This window comes from Mustela nigripes, chromosome 13 (genome assembly GCF_022355385.1).
Source record: "Mustela nigripes isolate SB6536 chromosome 13, MUSNIG.SB6536, whole genome shotgun sequence".
NCBI lineage: Eukaryota > Metazoa > Chordata > Mammalia > Carnivora > Mustelidae > Mustela > Mustela nigripes.
Genome location: NC_081569.1, coordinates 9,713,698 through 9,735,657, shown reverse-complemented (window position 1 = coordinate 9,735,657; position 21,960 = coordinate 9,713,698). Strand labels below are relative to the sequence as shown.

The 21,960-nt window shown below is 47.0% G+C and overlaps 1 protein-coding gene across 4 annotated transcripts in view; it reads right to left on the bottom strand.

The window, feature by feature from the left end:
- SV2B (synaptic vesicle glycoprotein 2B) overlaps positions 1-21,620 on the bottom strand; it is a 180,951-nt gene extending 159,331 nt beyond the window's left edge. The window contains exon 1 of one of the 4 annotated variants that reach the window (XM_059371624.1): positions 21,397-21,620. The gene's annotated coding sequence lies outside the window, so the exon portion shown is untranslated. The other 3 variants (XM_059371625.1, XM_059371623.1, XM_059371626.1) reach the window with 3 other exon arrangements.
- Between the last annotated feature and the right edge of the window lie 340 nt (positions 21,621-21,960).

Below are 21,960 nucleotides of genomic sequence, written 5' to 3'. Positions count from 1 at the left end.
ATATCACATATAAAACCAAAATAATAAAAATAGTTAAAATTTATAGATGAATACTTTTCTGATTTTAGGATAAAAAAGGACTTCCTGGGGCACCTGGGTGGCTCAGTGGGTTAAAGCTTCTGCCTTCAGCTCAGGTCATGATCCCAGGGTCCTGGGATAAAGCCCTGCATCAGGCTCTCTGCTCAGCAGGGAGCCTGCTTCCTCCTCTCTCTGCCTGCCTCTGCCTCTGCCTCCTTGTGATTTCTGTCTGTCAAATAAATAAATAAAATCTTTAAAAAAAAAAAAAAAAAAAGGACTTCCTAAGCATGAAATGAAAAAGACCTTAGCTGAAAATATGAGTATGTAAAACTAGATTTCTACATGGCAAATAGATAACATAAATACAAAGTTAAAGGCAAGTAGCCTGGGGAAACATTTAGAGTAATTATAAGTCACTGATTTAGTATACACAGAGCTCTTACTGACAAATACAGAAAACACCAACACTCCATCTGAAATGGCATAGGGCATGGGAAGACAATGCTTAGAAGAGAAAATATAATTAGCCAGCTAGTAAAGTGATTAATCACATTAGCAATCAAATGAATGAAAAGTAAAATAAGATATTTTCTCAATTAACCAACAATGTTTGATTTTTCTCTTTAAAGATAATACTTCTAGAAAGGATGCATGGTGGGGGTGGGGGCAGCGTACTTGCCCTTGTAGGGTAAATTAGAACAAATTTCGCAGCTAGCTGACTGGAAGCACAAATAAAGAGCTTTACAGTGTATAAGTCTTACGATTTTCCAAATCTTATCCAATAGCAAGTATCACTTCTCTGATCAGTCTCGGTGGTCGCCGAAAAAAAAAAAAAAAATATATATATATATATATATATATATATATATATATATATATATATATGTAGTAAGTATAAGGAAATAAGGACTACATGAATGGATGAATGGAAAATGGTAATCTCAAATTTCCTTGCAAACACAAGGCTTGAAACAAGTCAGACTTCTTATATTACATTAGTACAACAGCCAGACCCAGAGGTGGGATTTGTACTTGCTCATTCAGGCAGGTCATCAAACAGCTCAAACCTAAGCATGGGGACCAATGAATTAGCCAGAGCTTTGTACTTGCACCTCAAATGACAGAGAACCTTCAGCACAGCTTGCCATTCCTCATCCCCCTTAGCCACTAATCTCTCCCTGCACACTAAAAGATGATCAAATAGGGAAAAGATTTATCTTTTAAAAGATAGCTCTTACCATTGGGAAAAGCGTGTTCCCCCCAGAAATGTCAGCCCTCTGCTCCTTGCAAAGATAGGCTTCCCACCAGGATTTTGTTTATGTATTTTGGACCCTCCCTTATTCTCAAAAGTGGAACAACATGGCAGAGCCTCCTGCAGAGAATTCCATCTGCTGTCCGCCAGACAGAAGCTGGGGATTAGGAGTAAAAGCCAGGAACCCCAAGCGGATCAGCCAGAGTGCCCACACCCCCAGACCCTGCCTCCATGCAGAGAGAGCTCATTAGCCGGGACATAAAATGTGTAAGGCTCCAAACTGAGCTGAAGGAGCTATAAACAGGAGATAGAAGTAGAGAAAGGCAGTAAACTAATTTTGTTCACTCAAGCTAGAATAGGAGTGATTCATAAAAGCAGCAGCAATTATGATGATGATGGTGGTGATGATGATAGAGAGATGTCCCTCCCTGGCATTACTCTGGTTTGCACTGGCCCCTCTAACCCCAGTGGCTCCTGTGTGTGCAGTCTTCTTGGGGAAAAGTGTTCAGCTCACCTCAGTCCATGCCAGCACTGAGAAGCCCCTCAGAGAGGGGCAGCCAGGTCCCACCTCACAACCACCCATTGCCCTTGCATCTGGCCACTTCTTCAGGTAGATTTGCCACTGCAGGATTCGGCATCATGATTCAGCTACTACTTGGACAGCTCTGGGGCTTCCGCTCCTCCCCTGAGCTTTATGCTCCCTCCCATGAAGCTTTCTGCACCTTCCTGAGCCCTTAATGAACGTACTGGAAAAATGTTCTTTCTTCCCTTGGCACTATGCTACCATCCATCTTTCCCTTCTAGCATGGGCAACTCCATAAAGCCTCCTGCTTGCCAAAATTTCCAGACTAGAAGTAGGCATCAGCTGACACATCAAGCCCTCAAAGGAAGTCTTCTGCACAGCCTGCTCCAGTCTGTTAATAGTCCTGGGAGTTGGGGTGCAGCTGGCTCGCAGGTCAGCACACACTCAGCCAGGTTGCAGGATACCTGTCTACCCTCCCAGCAAAATGTTATCTCCACAAAAGAGTCTTTCAAACTCCCTTCACCTGATTCTGTGGAGAGTAAAAAGTCTTTCACTTTTCTTCTTCTTGAGACTTATTTATTTATCATAGGAGAAGAGTAGGAAGGGCAGAGGGAAAGGGAGAGGGAGAAAACCCCAAGCAGACTCCACACTGAGCAAAGAGCCTCACACAGGGCTCAATCCCACAACCCTGAGATCATGACCTGAGTCAAAGCCAACAGTCAGACACTTAACTGACTTCATCACCCAGGGACCCCTCAAAGTCTTTCACTTTCAAGCAAGAACTTCCTATAGGCCAAGATTCCAAAGAGTCTACCATCCTCTTCCATCTCTATACTTACATAGACCCTGGGCTTAGGGTTGAGGACTCCAAGGCCAATTTTGATATCTTGCAGAATATCATGAGAGACTCCAGTCACCTGTGGCCAACTATATTTTTTTTTAAGATTTATTTATTTATTTATTTAATCTCTATGCCCAACATGGAACTCAAACTCAACCCCAAGATCAAGAGTCTCGTGTGTGTTCCATTGACTGAGTTTAAAAAACAGACGGCTTAAGACTTCTTATTTTCAGGCTCCCAGTCTGAGTGACCTTTCAGGAATGGTAGAAAAGTTCCACTCAACTTCCTGTTACAAAGCTAACTTGGTCTGGCACATCAAATCATTATTCCCAATCCTTTTCCCCCATTTAATCATAAGCTACATTCTTAGCCATGAAACACTGCAGTATTTTCCACTGTAGAAGGAGCAGTATATTTCCCACCTCACTGATGTTGGGCTTTTGGCCATTGTGGTTTGCTTTGACCGATGAAATGTTAGCAAACATGACGTGCACAGAGGCTTTAAATGTGCCTGTATAGTTTGGCATCCCTCATGTTCTTTTATCATTTACTACAAGAAGAACATGTCCCTGGTAGATGCTAGTAGCATCCTGATAGCTGGATTAAACCTGACCTGCAGCATGAAAGTAAGCCACCCCAGTTGACAAGCCAACCGTGAGTGAGATAAATAATGTTTGCTGTGGGAGTCACTGAGCTGCCTGGGGCTGTCTGTTATGTGGCATTATCCTTATACAGCAACAGCTGACTAATACACTTGCTCTATGCCCAGCATTATGCTGAATACTGTATTATCTCATTTAACTTATTTCCTTTAACAACTGTATGAGATAGAGCACTATTACTATTTCTCTTGCTTTACAAGGAGGGAAAGGGAGGCATAGAGCAGTGAAACACAATTCGCAAGCAAAGCAGATGAGCTGCAAACATGGTAATCTGACTCCAGAGCCTAACCACCATGGGACATAAAACAGAAAGAGAGAAGAGTGTAGCTCTGTGTGCTTCCGAGTCTGTACTCTGGCTGCTGACCTTGGGCTCAAAGACACAATGGCTGCTTGTGAGCTCCCTAAAGCTATCAGCACAGGTCCGACCAGATCCCCAGGGGCCACGGCAGTTTTTCTAGCTCTGTCAGTGCATGCAAAGAGGAGGAGACAGACTTCTCTTCCAGAACGCATGACCTTTTCCTGAACTTTGAAGAGGGGAAGTCCCATGGGGAATTCTAACCAAGGAACAATCCTGTCTTTGTGAGGCTCAGCAATCCCACGTTCTGCTCGGGACTATGCAACACACCTCCTTCTCTGCCTATTTTTGTTCTCTCTCTAAGCAAATATCTCCAGGCTTTTGCTTTTGAAAATTATTACACAACTGCCAGCTGCTGGGATTATACAAATAACCTGATAATAGCAAAGTGATACGCCGTCCGGTGTTCAAACACCACCACCCAGCAACAGAGCAGCCCCGGGGGCCGCTTCTCATTCACCCTGCAAGCAGAAGCAGCACAGACACGGGCCACCCACTCTCGCCCAGCCTCAGGCAGAGGCTGTTTGGTCCCCAAAAGGATTTTTTACACATCACCTTCCAAGACTCCCTAGGCACAGAAAGAAGGCAGAGTCACATTCTTTGCCAGAACAATTCGTCATCAATATGACTCAACAATGCACTTTCTTTAACCAAACTTTGTACCCCTGGCTGGTTAGCAAGGGTGCCTACGGGTCTTCCAACCATAGACAAGTTGGCCATTCAGAGGGCGAGGCTCAGGTCTTCCTTGCCTATCACTAAGCCCTGTGCCTGGCTCAGCAGACAGTCAAGAAATGTACACTGAGGGCGCCTGGGTGGCTCAGTTGGTTAGGCGACTGCCTTCAGCTCAGGTCATGATCCTGAAGTCCCGGGATCCAGTCCTGCATTGGGCTCCCAGTGACATGGGGAGTCTACATCTCCCTCTGACCTTCGCCCCTCTCACGCTCTCTCTCACTCTCTCTCTCCCAAATAAATAAAATCTTGAAAGAAAGGAAGAAAGAAAGAAAGAAAGAAAGAAAGAAAGAAAGAAAGAAAGAAAGAAAGAAAAGAAAGAAAGGCACACTGAAAAAATCGATGACTTTCTGCTGAGCTAGGCGCAGGGGTTAGTGATAGGCAAGGAAGACCTGAGCCTCGCCCTCTGAATGGCCAACTTGTCTATGGTTGGAAGACCCGTAGGCACCCTTGCTGCCAGCCAGGGATACAAAGTTTGGTTAAAGAAAGTGCATTGTTGAGTCATATTGATGACGAATTGTTCTGGCAAAGAATGTGACTCTGCCTTCTTTCTGTGCCTAGGGAGTCTTGGAAGGTGATGTGTAAAAAATCCATCTGGGGACCAAACTGCCTCTGCCTGAGGCTGGGAGAGAGTGGGTGGCCCGTGTCTGTGCTGCTTCTGCTTGCAGGGTGAATGAGAAGCGGCCCCCCAGGGCTGCTCTGTGGCCGGGTGGTGGTATTTGAACACTGGATGGCGTATAATCCCAGCAGCTGGCAGTTGTGTAATAATTTTTAAAATTATTATTAATTATTATTATTATTAAAGGGGAGGGGGAATCCAACTTTGAATTGTGCATATTTTAATTCTTAAAATGCAAGATTAGGACATGGTTATAGAAGCTGGAAACCCTTTGAAAAGGAAGGAAAGATGGAAATATAGCCAGACTTTCCAAGTCTACAACACTTACCAATAAAACTAATACTTAGGAATCCTTATGTCAGCAAGAGAAGCCAGCCTAGGGTGTGTGATGGTCAGGGGACTGCCTGTCCTACAACCATGGCTCCTCTTAGAACAGTCCTCAGTTTTCCTTTGAGAAACCCCCTTCCCTCACATTCCATGTATGACTTAGAGCGAGGTCCCCTCGGACGCAGGCCAGGTACATGTCCTTCATCGCAGAATAGGAATCCTGAGCCGAGCACACAAAACCAGAAAACAGTTGGGGGACTCAGCCCCATGGAGGTTTCTAAGCAGCCCACATCTGAGCAAAGAAGTAGGCTGGACTTTGCACAGACAGACCGGAGACGTCTCTCGAACAATACAGAGTTTACATCAGCACTGGGACTCTCTCCCTGATCCACTGTCTGACTCTTTCAGTTAAGCTCCTTTTCTTGAACCTTCAGTGGAGACAGAGCGGAGGAGAGATCGCCAAGCTGGAAACGGGGGTTTGGATCACAGATCCGCTATAGGAAATAGTAAGTTACTTCTCCTGTCAGGACCTCAGTCTCTCCCTCCACAGCTTTAAGGGGCTGGAATTAAATAACCACAAAGGAGCCTTATGGGCTGGGTCAACAGAAATCGACCCCAGGAAGCCCTGGCTCTTGGCAACATAAAGCTCACATTGTCAGGGCCAGTGAGGCTTGGAGTTTAAAGCAGTTAATCCCCAGGCTGGATGACTCGACAAAGAGGATTAACCCTCAGACAAGAGAATCATCATCCAAATATAGAGCAATCCCAAACACAAGCACCAGAACGGGAAGCACCCCCACCTTCTCTTGTAAATTCTTGTTCTCTAACCCCTTTGGTAAGCTGATAGATTAACCCTCCAGCCCCCCAAGGTCAAGGTGTTACACCTTCCCCACATTCCTCTCACACCTTTCTCAGTTCTGTAATCCAAGGTCCCAGCACTTCTGCTTTGAAATATGCAGGTTTTTTAAAGGTGCTCTGAGTTTGGCGAGTGAGTTGGAGCCCCTCCTGAGTGCCGGGGACTGTGCGAAACACCAGAGCTGTGGTCATAGGCAAGAGAACGTGGTCCCAGCTCTCAGGGCGTTTTCCAGTCTAATGGGGAAGCACAACTAAGTACTAAGCACCAGTGTATTCTGCTAAGCACCACGGAACAATCATTATCTCCTTGATAAACGCTCCTCGATAACCCCAGAAACTAGATTGTACTATGACCATTTCCCAAATAAAGAAACCGAAGGTCTGAAGTTAAACACGTTGCCCAAAGTTATACAACTTTTAAGTATCAGAGCAAACCATTTGGCTTAAAAATTATATGGGACATACGGGGCCCCTGGATGGCTCAGTTAGTTCAGCTTGACTTGGCTCAGATCATGATCTCAGAGTCCCCAGATCCCACCAGCGTTGGGCTCCCTGCTCAGCGGGGAGTTGGCTTGTCCCTCTTTCCCTCCCCCTGCTGGTGTTTTCTCTCTTCCTCTCTCAAATAAATAAAATCTTTTAAAAAACATTATGTGGGACATAGAATGTACAATACCAAGACTGAGGTACACCATGGACAGTCGGGGATTATGGCGTGTGAATGTGGGTCCATCAGTTGTGATGCGGACACCACTCTGGTGGGGGAGGCTGCTGCACTCCGGCGGGGGGAGGGGTGCGGGGGGGGGGGCGCGGCAGGGGGAGGGGCAGACGCCTATGGAAACTCTGCAACTTCCACTCCCCTCTGCCATGAATCTAAAGCTGCTCTATCAAAATAAAATCTTTTTTTTAAGATTTTATTTATTTATTTGACAGAGAGAGATCACGAGCAGGCAGAGAGGCAGACAGAGAGGGGGAGAAAACAGGCTCCCCGCTGAGCAGAGAGCCCGATACAGGGCTCGATCCCAGGACCCTGGGATCATGACCTGAGCCAAAGGCAGAGGCTCAACCCACTGAGCCACCCAGGTGCCCCCTAAAATATTTTTTTGAAACGGAGTAGCCCATCATCTTGCACAAGTCAGAAACAATGAGAGAAGGAAAGGGAGAATATTGAACTTTAGACTTTTCAGAGTGTATCCACTCCTGGAATAGCCCCCAGAGGAAAGACTGATGTTTAACCCCGTACCCTTCTCTGCACTGAAGATGCCTGGAAGACAGGCAACCCAATGGCTAATCCCAGGGGACAGGGTGGGTGAGGGCAACTTCTCAATCTTCATGTTGTCAAGAAACACTCCTCTTGATCGTTCACGATGTGTTCCCATAAACCTCTGGGAGTGAAATGGCAAACCGCAGTTTCAGGCTCTGTATCGGTGAAGGTAGACTAACCCCTGTAACAAGTGGACACAGTGATGTCAGTCGCTGTCTTAATACAGGCAGGGTTTACGTCTTGCACATGAGACAGCCCCAAGCAGGATAGGAAAAGGGTCTGGAGGAGTGTATGGAGGTGCATGGGGCGGGGACCTGTCACATGGCCATAACCATTTGCAAAGGAGGCTGGAGGATATAGTTTGTGTGAACCAGACGACAAGGAACCAGGTTTGTTTGAGGAAGAGTTTGCCAGTCTCTGCCATGAGGGCTGGTGGGGCGGGGGGGGGGGGGGGGGGTTGGTTCAAAAATTGCATATTTAACAGAGTTATTTTTAAATAAAGGAAATAACTCAAAATGCTCATATAGATGATGGCATTATAGGTGGGTATCCCCTTTCTTTTCCCAATTTTCTGGATTATCAGTAATGTGGTTGTAATACACCCAAAATGGCGGCAAGGAGGGGAAGTGGGGGGATTCCTAACTAAATCTCAGAGCAGTTATGGGTTGGAATGAGGCAGTTGCAATCAGGGTTGTAATCCAAGCAACTGTCTGTGAGAGAGTGGCTCAGGCTTTTTCAAATACAAGACACAGAACTTTCTGCTCCATTTGTTCTGGACAATGGTGACCTAGGGCTTTTTTGTACTTCTTAAATGCTGTCCATACCCTCCTGGGTCTTTCTGTACCGTAAAGCATCTCCAAGACATCAGTCACAGTTTCCAAAACTGCTATTTCCCTAATTGGATGGATGTCTGTGATCGAGGCCGTATCGGACTTCTGATCCACTCAGTTCACACACAGCTAAGCCTTGTGGCCACAGCACAGAACAGTCAGCAGCTATCTCATTACTCAGAGGACCATTTCAAGGAGCCAAGACTATTCGCTCCTCTGTATATCTCAGTGGTTCCTGGGATTTTTCCACCTTGACACACCTGAGAACCTTTACACCCCCCAAGAGATCCTAGTGGGTGTCCACGCTACTTCCCAACAGACTTCTCCTCCCTATCGCCCTCTCCCTGTCTTCTAACCCCTGACCCAAACCACTTCACACTCCAAGCTCTGGCCATATCTGCCTCTTGCTTCCTGTTGTTCCCAAACCAACCAAGCACTTGCACATCTGTTTGATACTCTGCAAACTATCTTTGTTATCAGGAGTCTCTTTCTCCTCCCCACTACCCACCTGGAAAACCATTGCATCCTTCAGGACCCAAGGAGGCCAGGCCCCTTCACCTACGCCTTTCCTGGTCCCCAGTCTGCTTTCCTCATATAGGAACAGCAACTGCTTAGAGTTTGTGCTCCCAAAACATTCACTCAGTATATTCCTGTCTGATATCATCTTCTCACCTTGTGCTCTAGTTATTAATTAATGAGCTCCCTAATGGCAGAGCCCAAGCACTGCAGCCCTTGTAGGACGAGGCCAACAGAGGAAACTCAGGTCCTATCTGAATCACATTCTTGCTTCCCTGATGAGCCAGAAGTGTGAGGCCGAGAGATGTAACCATGTGAGTTCAGAAGCAGGGAAAAGGTGACATGGAGAGGCTGTGACCTGTGCACACTAATCACCTGTGGGATTCTCAGTAAAGTGCAGGTTCTGATTCAGCAGGTCTGGGGTGGGGCCTGAAATTCTACATTTCTAAGACACTCCCAAGTGATGCTGATGCAACTGTTTCGGGGCCTCTACTTCTGGTGGCGAGGCCCTGGAGCTTGTTTGCATAAGTACATGTCGCACCTGGGGCAAACCTCAAAGGCCCTGGCTCCAGAGGAGGAAAGGTTCTAGAGGGAGAAAACAGATTACCCTTCCAATAAGAGAAAAGTGTAAGAGACAAAGCCTAGAACATAGCAGTAGCTAAAAAGACATCTGCAGAAGAGCATGGTTTGGGTGCGGGTCCAAACCCAACCTGAGCATCCAGAATGAATGAAGTCAGATTATGCAGAGGAACACAAGCAGATATCTTTCAACTCATCCTTGGAGAAGATAGGATGTCGGTCTTAAAATAATAGAAGAAACTCAGTTATGAGTCTCTGGAGCACTGAGCTAGGGCCTATTAACTTTCAAGGACACCTGAAGTTTGACCCTTTTTGAAGTTAAACATCTCCACCTCCAGGTAAGTACTGACCTTGAAAACAAGCCTACAGGTAGGGCAGACATGTGAGTGAAGGAAACCAACTCCGGAGGCTGGGAAGCGGGTTGGATCCAGTGCCGGGTTTAAGCCAATGGGACATTAGCAAGATATTTGCAAATTCCCTTTACAAGAGAGTGGGTGTGGCATCAAAAGTAGTAGAGGCTGGGTCAGGGCGGTGGGCTGAGGCCCAGGGCCACACCTAACAAGACTTCATGGAGGGTGAGGAGGGACCACAGCACAGAGCAAAGAACATGTTCTAGAGCATGAAGGCAACTTTGCTTTTCCACTTGGCCCTTTAGTGGCTGCTAAACTCTGGGCAAGTTATGTAACTTCTCTGAACCTCAGTTTACTCCACCATAAAATCCAGACAATAAGCCCCCACTTCACAGAGACTGAAAATTCAATGAAATCGTGTATGCATAATAGTAATCCTTATTGTCACACGATCAGATGGCTAGAGGGAGCTCCTGGAAAAATAGCACCTAGCACATGTGTGTTCCTAGCACCTAGTACAAAACTGTTTGCTATAAAATTCCCCTTTTCTGTTGTCTCCACTTCTTTATAAAGTGAGAATAGAACAGATTTATCTGCAAGCCCGAAGTAGTCCTTTGTCTCTCCAAGGTGACAGCAGAGGAATCTGGGGTGACAGACTGGATTGGCAATTGCCATTAACGGACTTCAGCCAGGCCTTGGATTCTGGATGTGGCATTTATACTATCTGCCCCAGGTGTATGTGTCCCTAGAAGGAAGGTGTTATTCTAAGCCCTTTGTGCAAATTAACTTATGTCTTCTTCCCCATAAAGCTACAGAAGAGGTCATTATTCCCATTTTACTGATTAGGAAATTGAGGCAGAGTGGTTAGATGACCTGCCCAAGGTCTCACATTCATAAGAAGCAGAGCCAGGCTGTGGAACAAGATGACTGCTCTGGGGGTCTTTGCCTTTCACCATCTCCAAGAAGCTCAAGAATCCAAGAGCCGACCAGAAGATTGAGTCAGCCAGAAGGGGCCTCCCTTGTCTAGAGGAAATGGGCTGAAAGCAACAGGACAGTGACCTGGGAATGACACAGATGAGACTGTGAAACCCCATAGAACTAACCCAGCTCTGACAGCCCTGCATGGTGCCCTGAAGGCCCACACACTGGGTCACTGTGGAAACAGGAGGCCACCAATCTTGTGATGTGAGGGCAGCTTCTGCAACAGAAATTGGCCAGCATCACCCAAAGGAGGAAAAACAAATGTCATTCATTGTGGGGAGCGAGAGGACTTGGCTCCGCACACACCTGCTTCCATATTGCTTATGACAATTCCCCTGGACTTCATCTTCTATCACTTTGACTTTTAAGCTACACCTTTATAGGAACCCTCCTACACAGTTGGTGGGAAGGCAAGCTGGTGCAGCCACTCTGAAAAACAGCATGGAGGTTCCTCAAAAAGCTGAAAATAGACCTACCCTATGACTCAGCAATCGCACTACTGGGTATTTACCCTAAAGATACAAATGAATTGATCCAAAGGGGCACATGCACCCCAATATTTACAGCAGCAATGTCCACAATAACCAAACTATGGAAAGAATCTAGAAGTCCATCAACAGATGAATGGATAAAGAAGATGTGGTATATATAGACAATGAAATACTGTGCAGCCATCAAAAGAAATGAAATCTTGCCATTTGCAACAACATGGGTGGGTAGAGGGTATTATGCTGAGCGAAATAAGTCAATCAGAGAAAGACAATTATCATATGATCTCCCTGATATGAGGAAGATGAGAGGCAGAATGGGGGGTTGTGGGGCATAGGGAAGGAAAAAAATGAAACATGATGGGATTGGGAGGGAGACAAACCATAAGAGACTCTTAATCTCCCACAACAAACTGAGGGTTGCTGGGGGGTAGGGGAGTAGGGATAGGGTGGCTGGGTTATGGACATTGGGGAGGGTATGGGCTACAGTGAGTGCTATGAAATGTGTAAGCCTGATGATTCACAGACCTGTACCCCTGGGGCAAATAATATATTATATGTTAATAAAAATAATTTTTTTAAAAAAACTACACCTTTACATTACTTTCCAACAGCTTTCCTTTCCTTATGGGGAGATGGAGAGGAGAAGCGAGTTGCAGGAAATTGGAGGGGGAGACGAACCATGAGAGACTGTGGACTCTGAGAAACAAACTGAGGGTTTTGGAGGGGAGGGAGGTGGGCATTGGGTGAGTCTGGTGGTGGGTACTATGGAGGGCATGTATTGCATGGAGCATGGGTGTGGTGCATAAACAATGAATTCTGGAACACTGAAAAGAAATAAAAATAAATAAATAAGATTCATTTTTATGCTTTGCTTAAAAAAAACAAGTGGCTGCATTTAACCCATGGACATTCAAGTAAGCATGGATGGAATGTGTTCATTCCTCATCATAGGAGTAGGAGTGGAACTAAGTCCCCTGAGCTCTCCAGGGCCAAGATCAGGAGCGCTTCCCCTTGCCATGAGCTCTCCAGCCCCATCCCTGGGTCCAGCACTCTGCTCAAAGCAGGCTGCTCCACAAGGCCATTTACCCTCCCTCAGAATCTCCCTTGAGCCAGCTGAGCTCCACTCCTCTCTCTCTGTGCCATATGCTGCACCCCAGATCAGATCCGAGGCCACAGTCAGATTCTGGGCATGGCAAGAGAGGAGGGGCTACATGCAGAGTAAGAGCCCCCCTCATTGGGTCTGGCCTTTGGAGGCTGGCAAGGGAAATCCCAGGGGATTTTTCAGAGGCAACATGGAGGGATCTAACCAGGCTCCCACCTGTCTGGCAAACTAGTTGTGATGTTTCAGAGGACTTCGAAGCATAATCATGAAGGGAAGCCAGGTCCCATTGTTCTGTCTCTCCAGGTCTCTACCCTCAGATGAACTTCTGTTACTGCAAACCTGACTGGTCTCTGACCCTCTTGCCACCATTAACTTACTGCAGGACCATAGATAAGCAAGTCATTTTCTTCTCTAGACTAAGCACACCCCTTGGCACAGGAGGAGGACTTCCACTCCTACCCCTACGATGAGCAAAGAACGTATCCCAAGGAGTTGAGATTCCTGCGTTCTGAGATTCCTTCAGCTTGGTAGCACTAAGACCCTGTAGTTCAAGGAAGTCCTTTCACTGACTTGGACTTGCTCTGGACCTGAAAAGGAAAATGCCTGTGAAATAGTAATTTAAAAAAAACCTACATACTTGGGAATAATGATGGCCCATTTGTCCAAGGACAGGGATTCATGTGCAGGTTCAAGGTCATGGGAAGACCTTGAAAACTCACACCTATCCCTGCTTAGGTGAGTTTTAGAGGCCCAGAGCTCCTGCCAATTCATGTGGCATTTGCAGGAGGCACGGAACCAGGGCATGGCACTGCACCCTCACCTGAAACAGCCAGCTTCCAGACTCCAACATCTGTGATTGGAGAAGGCTCCAGAGGTCTGGCAAAAATTACCTTCTCTCACATCAATGCAGAGCTGGACAAGAAGGAAATGAGGTTGTTCCTCTACGTCTCCAAGGGTACCTTTCTCTGTGATTTCTTTTTGCTGGGCCTCAGGTTTCTCAGCAGTAAAATGGAAGTGGGAGAAAGGATGCAGCCTATAGGACCTAACTCCTCAAGGGGAAAGTTGAGTGTATGATCTTTGAGCTAGAAGAGGCCAGAATGGCAGCAAAGGCAGAGAAGTTGGGGGAAAAGATACCATTAGCTGCTGAGTACCTACTAGGTGCTGAAGCCTTAGCTCATCACTGTCAGTTATGCTCTCATTTCTTGCCCAGGCCAGTGACGAATCACCAGGAAAAACTTCAGCCAGTGGAACAACCTCAATAGTATTTACTCACTCTCATATCTAATAAATATCTAGTGCATGCCTACTATGTGCTTGGAACAGAGATAACAGATTTTTCCAGTAGAAGACACCACGGGGCAGATTTTGTGGAACCGATGCCCAGAGACATCTGAGAGGACAGTTTCAGCATTTACATAATCCAGGGGACTCAGAAATTTTTATCATGGAATTCCAGCAAACAATGGGATATTACTGAGCTGAGCCAGTGGGGTTGGCTTACTGCAGAGAATAGACAGTTGGCTTCCCACTGAGGTACTTGAAAATCTCTAGCCCATAAGGCTGATTATTATCCAGTTGTCATATTTTGAATATCATGAGCCCCATGCAAATCATCTTCTCAATAGCACTAGCAACATTAAATGACAGGTTCTCGATTCTCTCTTCACACAGAATCTTTAAGTCCTTTAGGAACATAAAGATATGGCGATCATTTAATCAACATTTTGACCAACATATTTCCAAGTCCAGAAGCATGAAAGGAACAGCAGAGCATTTGGATGTCATTACTATCATTGTCATCACTATCATCACTAACACTGCCATCACCATCATCATCACCACCACCACCACCACCACCATCGCCATCAACAACACCACCATTACCATCATCACCACCATCACCATCATCACCACCATCACCATCATCACCACCACCATCGCTATCAACAACACCACTATTACCATCATCACCACCATCACCACCATCACCACCATCACCATCATCACCACCACCACCACCACCATCACTATCAACAACGCCACCATTACCATCATCACCACCATCACCATCATCACCACCATCACCATTATCGTTCTCATCATCATCTTACACCTAAGGAAGACAAGGCTCAGAGAAATTAAATAACTTGCTCAAGTTTACACAGATAGTAATGAGTCTTGAGTTCAAACCAAGTTCTGTCTGATTCCAAATGTCACTGCTCCATCCCATGCCCCACGTGGTCAGACTTACTACCCACACATAAAAATGGAGGCCAACTTACTATCTTTCTCTTACTTCCTTCTAGACTTCAATTCACCCCCCCCCCAACTATTGACACACTCTTTCTCTCCCTCTTTCCCATACATACTCAAACACACACACAGAGGAAACCACTTTCAGCTGCAGTACCTACTTTTCTCATTCCCTCCCTCTCAATATCATTGCCAGCAAAACTCACCCTTATACATATCCAGCCACGCCATGGGGAGGAAAGGGATAGCGCCTAGAATTTGAGATTGAAGTCATTCTACCCTCCCCCTTCCAATAAAACTATTGCCTATGTCTCTCCTTTTATAAACAGGAACGCATTATGCAAGATGCTGTAGATGTGGGATTTTTCAAGCGAGCTGGTAACACTCTTTCACTTGGCACAAAATTGATTTAAATAAATCTCTCCCTTTTTCAAGATTCTTCCCTGCTCCTGCTTAATCTTAAATTAAGAGCAGTATAATAATAACCAAAGAACATCACACCCCTGAATTTCAGCCACCTCTCTCTGGAAGATCTTGTCTCCCTTTTTTTGAAAGTATGAGCTATTTTTTGGCTTCCACTCCTTTCTCTTTCTTACTTGTCACCACACATTGCTTTCTGTAAGAAATAAGCAATTGGAGACTTTGTATTTAAAGTCTGTTTTTAGTCCATGAAATCCACAATAAGGCTCCCACAAGACCTTGGAAAGAAAGGGAATAACTGCAGGGAGTTACACTTCAAGATCCACTGAAGCAATGACATACAGTCACCACCAATGAATAAACAGTTTCATTCATTCATTCAATAAATATTCATTGAGCATGTACTACGTGCCAGGCAACATTCTAGACACTGGTGATAGAACAGTGAATTGGCTTACTGAAGGGACAAATAAATAACATGCTAATGACCCTCCAATTTGTGTCTCCTAAAAACCCTTCCTTCAACTCTAGACTCACATATATAACTATCTACTTAGCATCTCTCATTGGACACCCAGTTGAACCCCATGACTCTTCCTTCTCAATCTCAGAAGAGGGCTTCTTTCCAGTTGCTCAATTAAAATATGTGGAGTCATCCTTGACTCCTTTCTCTCTCTCATACTTTAATCTACCAATCAGCAAGTCCTGTCCTCTCCATCATCAAATATATCCAAAATTTGACTTCTCACCATCATCACTAGCCACCTTGGTCTAAATCACCATCACCTCTCACCCGAGAACCACAGTAGCCTCCTGGTTGCTCTCCATGTTTTAGTTCTTAACCCTCTAAGTTGATTACAAAGTCTAAATCTCAACTGATCATTGTAATACATATATCAGATCCTGGCATCTAGTGGTCAAAATTCTCCAATAACTTCTCATCTTGCTTAGAGTAAAAGCCAAAATCCATACAAAGCCCTACAAGACTATGAATTGCCTAACTGCCTGCTAGTTCCCTGATCTCAACTTCTACCATGTTGACCCTCTCTCAGTTCCTTCTCCATGAGTCTCCTTGCTGTTCCCAGAACATACAAGTACTCTGTCACCTCAGGGCCTTTGAGATTGTTGTTTCCCCTGCCTAAAACAATCTTTACCCAGATATCCATCTAGCTCACTCTTTTACTTCCTTCATGTCACCCTGACCACTTTCTATAAACTGCCACCACCCACTCAACCCTGTTTTCCACTCCCACTCAACCAGGTGCCCCCAATCCCCCTTCCCCATTTGATGTTCTGTCATTACATGTTTATTTATTTATTTCCATATTATTTATCTCCCCCAACTAGAATTAATGTTTTACGAAGACAGACCATTGCATTTTATTGCTGTATCCCCTGCCTATAACATAACTGACCCACGGAGATACTCAAAAAACATCTGGTGAATGAATGATTATCTAAAGATATATATGCCCAACGTTCAGCCATGGAAACACGGAAAAAAAGAAAGAGGAAAGGGGCCAGTAGCAGGCACTGACCATTCAAAAGAGTCCAGGAGAAAAGGAGCCTTAGCCAGGGTACTTTAAATATTAAGGTATCTAAAGTAGATTGATTGCAAAATATCCCTAATTCTTCCTTCCCTATATCGACACTCTTTGCAATGTGCCTATGTAGCTCCTCTCATCAGGAAGTGGAGTCTAGGGGCACCTGGGTATTTCAGTGGGTTAAGCCTCTGCCTTCAGCTCAGGTCATGATCTCAGGGTCCTGGGATCCAGCCCCACATCTGGCTCTCTGCTCAGCAGGGGGCTTGCTTTCTCCTCTCCTCTGCCTGCCTCTCTGCCTACTTGTGACCTCTCTCTATCAAATAAGTAAATATAACCTTTAAAAAAAAAAAAAAGGAAGTGGAGTCTATTCTCTGCTCCCTCACTCTGCACTGGCCTTATGACATCCTATCAATAGACAAGGATGAAATGATAGTGTGCCTGCTATAAGTTTAGGCCACACGAGGGTCATGCAGGTTTCCACTCTCGCCCGGACTCCTGCCACTACCATGTGAGCATGCTAGACTCACCTGTTGGGGGATGAGAGACTCCACAGAGCAGAGCCCAGTCATCCCAGCTGAGGCCATCCTACAGCAGCCAGTCCTTGGCCACTCCATCAGCAGACTAAAATCACATGAGTAAGCCCCGCTGAAATCAACCAAGCATAACCCAGATCTGCAGACTTCCAGGCCAACCCACAGACATGTGAGAAAACAATAAATTGTTGCTTTCTGGGAGGTTTCTACTGAGTCCCATTGCCAATATCAACCCTAATGTGTGTGGTCAGTCCCTAGTATAATCATCTAAGTTGCTCAGCTCTGAGTCCATGCTCATTGGAAATCTTCCTCCTTACGACTTAGACCTCATGAAGGGGAGTCTGCAGGAAGACCTATTCACCATGTCACATGGTGTCTCAGTCATTACAAATCAGTAGAGTGGCATGCAGGTGAGCAAGGTCACAGAGATGTGGCAGCGAGACAGATCAGGTTTGCGAGGCACCAAAACTAAAAGCCAGACCTTGGATGAGAGAAATTCACAAAAGGTAAGTGTCACTTCTGAGGCATCTTGAGTCACCCTGGTGGTGGCCCTAGCCACATGACATCCTATCTCACAGAAACTTTGACAAGGTTCTCAGACACCCCAGCCCCATTTCTGTCCATAGAACACATTGCAAGAGCTCTACTGCTCCTTAACTGGCTGTGGGATGGAGATCTCAAATCTGTAGGGGAACAAAGTCTCAAAAGGACAGAGTGGCACACTGTGGTCTTCCTCCTAACCATGCAAGATGGACCCCTCAAACAGATTGATCATATGACACCAGGTAAATGCATTCCATGAGACGCTGGAGGTCAGGATATTTCCAATGAACTCCAACACCTTTCCACTACCATAGAAACTCTTACCATTTGCAGAGAAAACAAGAACTAGCAAGAACAATGCCTGCAGGAATATTCACTAAAGGTGGTGCTTTCTTTCATGGTGGGGGAAAGGAAACAAACATAATGTTCAGGTTCAAAAGGAACACAAATACTTGATCTGCATGAAAGATTTCTGCACACTGTCTTGCACTGCTTCCCTAATTCCTGTGCCTCTCAGCGCCTTGCAAAGATTTGTGCTTCAGCTTACTGCACTGACTTGTGCTCCGAGTGACCACAGGAACCTACATCTACTATCCAACCTTCTTCTAAGCATAGAGTGTAGCATTTCAGCCAATTCCTGAAACAAGAGCTCAGGACATAAATCTTAGTGACACATAGAAATCGTAAGAGGCAATACCCCAGTGACCTTGCCACGTCTCCCATTCTACCTCAAGTCCTACTGCTGACCCCCCCCCCTCTCTAATCCATGGCCTCCTTAGCCTTCTTTCTGATTTTCCTTATGAACGCACCTCTCTCCTCTTCCAGGGATTTTGCAGGTGCTGTGACTCTGCCCAAAGTGCTCATTCTCAGCATCTGGCTGGCTCACTCACTTCCACAAGGGCTCTGATCAAATGTCACTTATCAGCAAAGCCTTCCCTGACCAGGCTGCATAAAAAAATAACAATCCTCACCGCATTCTCTGGCAGCACTCCTCCTTCCTCTTACCCTGCTTTATTTCTCTCCATTATAATGTATCATTGGCTGATTCACTCTCTAATTACTTAGTTATTTGTTGGTTTACACACACACACAAACACACACATGCACACATTAAGCTCCTTGAGGATAGGGGTTTTCTTTAGTTCAATTTTGCATTCCCCACACATAAAGCAGTCACTGACACACAGTAGGTACTCAGTGGATGAACTGTAATTTCTTGAGCACAGGCTTTGTGCCATGCAATTTATGCCCAAAAATCATTCACCAATGAACAAATATTTTGTAAGCAACTACCACATAATTCTTATAACAATGCTGTTGTTATCTCCATGTTACAGATCAGGAAAGCAAAGCTCAAAAAAAAGCTCTAACTTGCCCAAGACACTCACCTAGTTTTGTTTGTCCATCAAAGCCTGGGCTTCTCACAAGGTGCCAGCCTGCTTTTCAAACAACTTAATCATGGTTTAGATTACCAAACGCATGTGATACGCAGCTCTGGCCAATATCATGATGGCAAGGGCTCGATCATATTTCATCCCCCACCACAGTTTTTGTGCAGGAAGAAACATCCATTAGGTTGGATTTTCATCTCCCAGACAGCGGGTTGGTAGTAACGGCTTCCCTTGACACTGAGACAGAATCAAGGTCAGAGCTTTCCCTTTGAACTGGGCCAGGACAAGTACAGACAGGTCAGGGACCCAAGGGGAAAGAGGGCAGAAGTTCATCTCCTCTGAAAAATCCCTGAGAATTTTCCAGAACCCCTGCCTTTTTGAAGTACTGCTTCAAAACCTTCTTGGTCCTAGAATTTAGGAAAACAATCAATTTTTCTAAAAAGAAAAAAAAAAAAAGCCTGACCTGCGTTGGACACATTCCTCTGTGTGTGTCTACTGGGGTCTGGCCATGCACTGCAATAGCCAGCCCAGTCGTGACTTGGAGACCTCTGCCCATCCAGTATCTGGGATGCTGATGGGGTTGAACAGCAATGTGGGTCACTCACAGACCAAGAGACCAAGAAAGTGACCTAGTCTCTACCAAAATCAATGTCATACCTCATCTGTGAGGGCTTCATTTAAAAAATAATCTCCTGGCACAATTAATTCCTTCCTCCTCAGGACTCCCAACACTCCGGTTCCTCACACCTGCGTGACTGAACTCATCACACTTGATTATTACAGGTGTTTCTCCCCCCACCAGGTGGGAGCTTCTGGTGAACCTAGACTTTGTTTTCCTCATCTCTGCATCTCCAAGGATTAATCCAGCCTCTGACACATTGTAGGTGCTGGGTGAGTATTTGCTGACTCAGGAAAGATGCAGAATGAGCCTGTACTAAATCTGCTGCATTGCCTAGAGCAAGCAGGACAAGCCACCTCTTCTGGAAAGGGCAGGATGCAGAAACACAGAAGCGATCCAGTGTCCAGATCAGCGGCTGAGCTGGCGGCAATGCTCACCTTTCCCCGCTACACACACCTTTCGCCCCTCACCTGCCTGCTGGAACCTCAAAGCTACCCACACTGACCTCCCAAATAGGCTTTAAGAAAACAAGCAGGGACTCCTCCCACCCACCCACCCACCCCCGGCACCCCACCCCACCCAGCAGCTCTTAGCAGAGCCCAAGACAAGGACATTAAGTTACCTTGAAAAGGACCTAGTTCGCATCTGCGATCGCTGTTCAAGGGTCGCGTTTCCCCAGCCCTGCCAAACCCGGGACGGCAGAGATAGGAACACCCATCTGCGGAAGACGCGGCTGTGCCTCGCTCCTCCCTGGCCACACGCGTTTGCTCCCCCATCCCCACAGAACAAATCACGTTCTTTTCCTTGCGCTAAAATCCATCTCTAAACAAATCCTCTCTGCGTCCCTAAAAACCGGCTCCCACGCCCACGGAGGGCGCCCTCCACAAGCAGAAATACACACTCACGAGCCCCAGCCCAGAGCCGCCAGGTGTAAGCATGTTTTCGTCGGCTCTTCGGCAACAAACCGCCACCAGCAAAACCCGTCTCCTAGGGACGGAATTGAAACTAAAAGCTGGGCTGGGAAGCTTAGGGAAACGGACTTAAGAAATGTCAGTAGCCGAAGTTGCGGAACTGTGCGGCGCTAACAGTTGGAACCGGGTTTAAAAACAGCCCTTGGGGATGCCACCTTCAAAGAAGCGCGCAGCCGCGGGCGGCCGGCAGGTCCCTGCTTCTCTGCGCCGGCTTTCCGAGACTCGCCCCTGTCTTTGGGGTCATTTACTATAAACAACGTTCAGGGGGAGCAGCTGTCCGTGTCTGCCCCGCAGGCAAGCTGGGGAGGCCCCTGGAGCACGCGGAGTCCGCGCCGGGCCGGCTCCGCACGCTCGGGAGCGAGCCACGGCGTCGCCTACCTGGGTGGGAAATCCGCGGGCGGGGGCGGAGGCGGGGGCGGGTGCGGGTGCAGGCGCGGGTGCGGGCGGAGCAGCGTCGGCACTGGCGGCCCGGCCCGCAGCTCCGGCCACCGCGGCGCTGGGGCGATCCCGGCGGAGGCAGGAGTCCGCGGCTGTCACACCTGCATCACGGCGCCCACGCCGCCGCCGCGGGCGGCCCAGGCGCAGCACGCAGCGCGCCCCCGCCGCTCCGAATACCGAGGGCGGGTTGGCTCCTGGGTCCTCTGTGCAGCGGGATCTGATCTTAACCCGCTTTCCGCCCCGGCCTAGGCATTAGCAGTATCCGCGGCCGGCAGCTCTGGGCTTCTAAATCCCTCCTGATTCGAGGCGCAGTGCCTGCGAAAGCTGGCTGGGAAGGGGGCCGGCGGGGCCCCAGGCTGTCTGGATTTGTGGACGGGTAGATGTTAAACTTACTCCTGGAGTTTCGAGTTTGGTCCCCGGCTGATTCTGGTCTTCACCTGGCTTCCGTCTCTCCACCCCGCCCGGGGCGAGGGGGCGCTGTGGACTCCACAACCGCTCTCACCAGCTCCAAGCTAGAACGCATCAGAGGACAGGACTCAAATTCCTGGCAAGGGGAATCCTCTGCTAATTGCATCGCTGAAGTATCTCAGATAACGGGTGCGGTGACATCGCCAGGTCCTTGTTACCCAGGGAGCTGGGTGAGAAGACCCTATCTGGCGAGTGGAAAGAAAGGGGAAGACACGACGAGGCTTGCTGCATCAGACCAACCCCTCCACCTGTCTCCCTCCTTCCAATACTCCCCCCCACCCCCAGTCCTACCGCCATGCCCCATCCACCCAGAGAAGAGTTCACCCTACAGTGAAAGGCTCTTTTCAGGAGCAAGGTTCCTTCTAGAAGGAACTGAGAAGGAACCTAATGACACTGGAAATTCAGAGGTGAAATCAACGATCACCCAGGGGTCTGCCCCCTGTAGAGTCTGGAACTGCTTTCCTTCTTAATAGTGCTGAAATGCTTGCA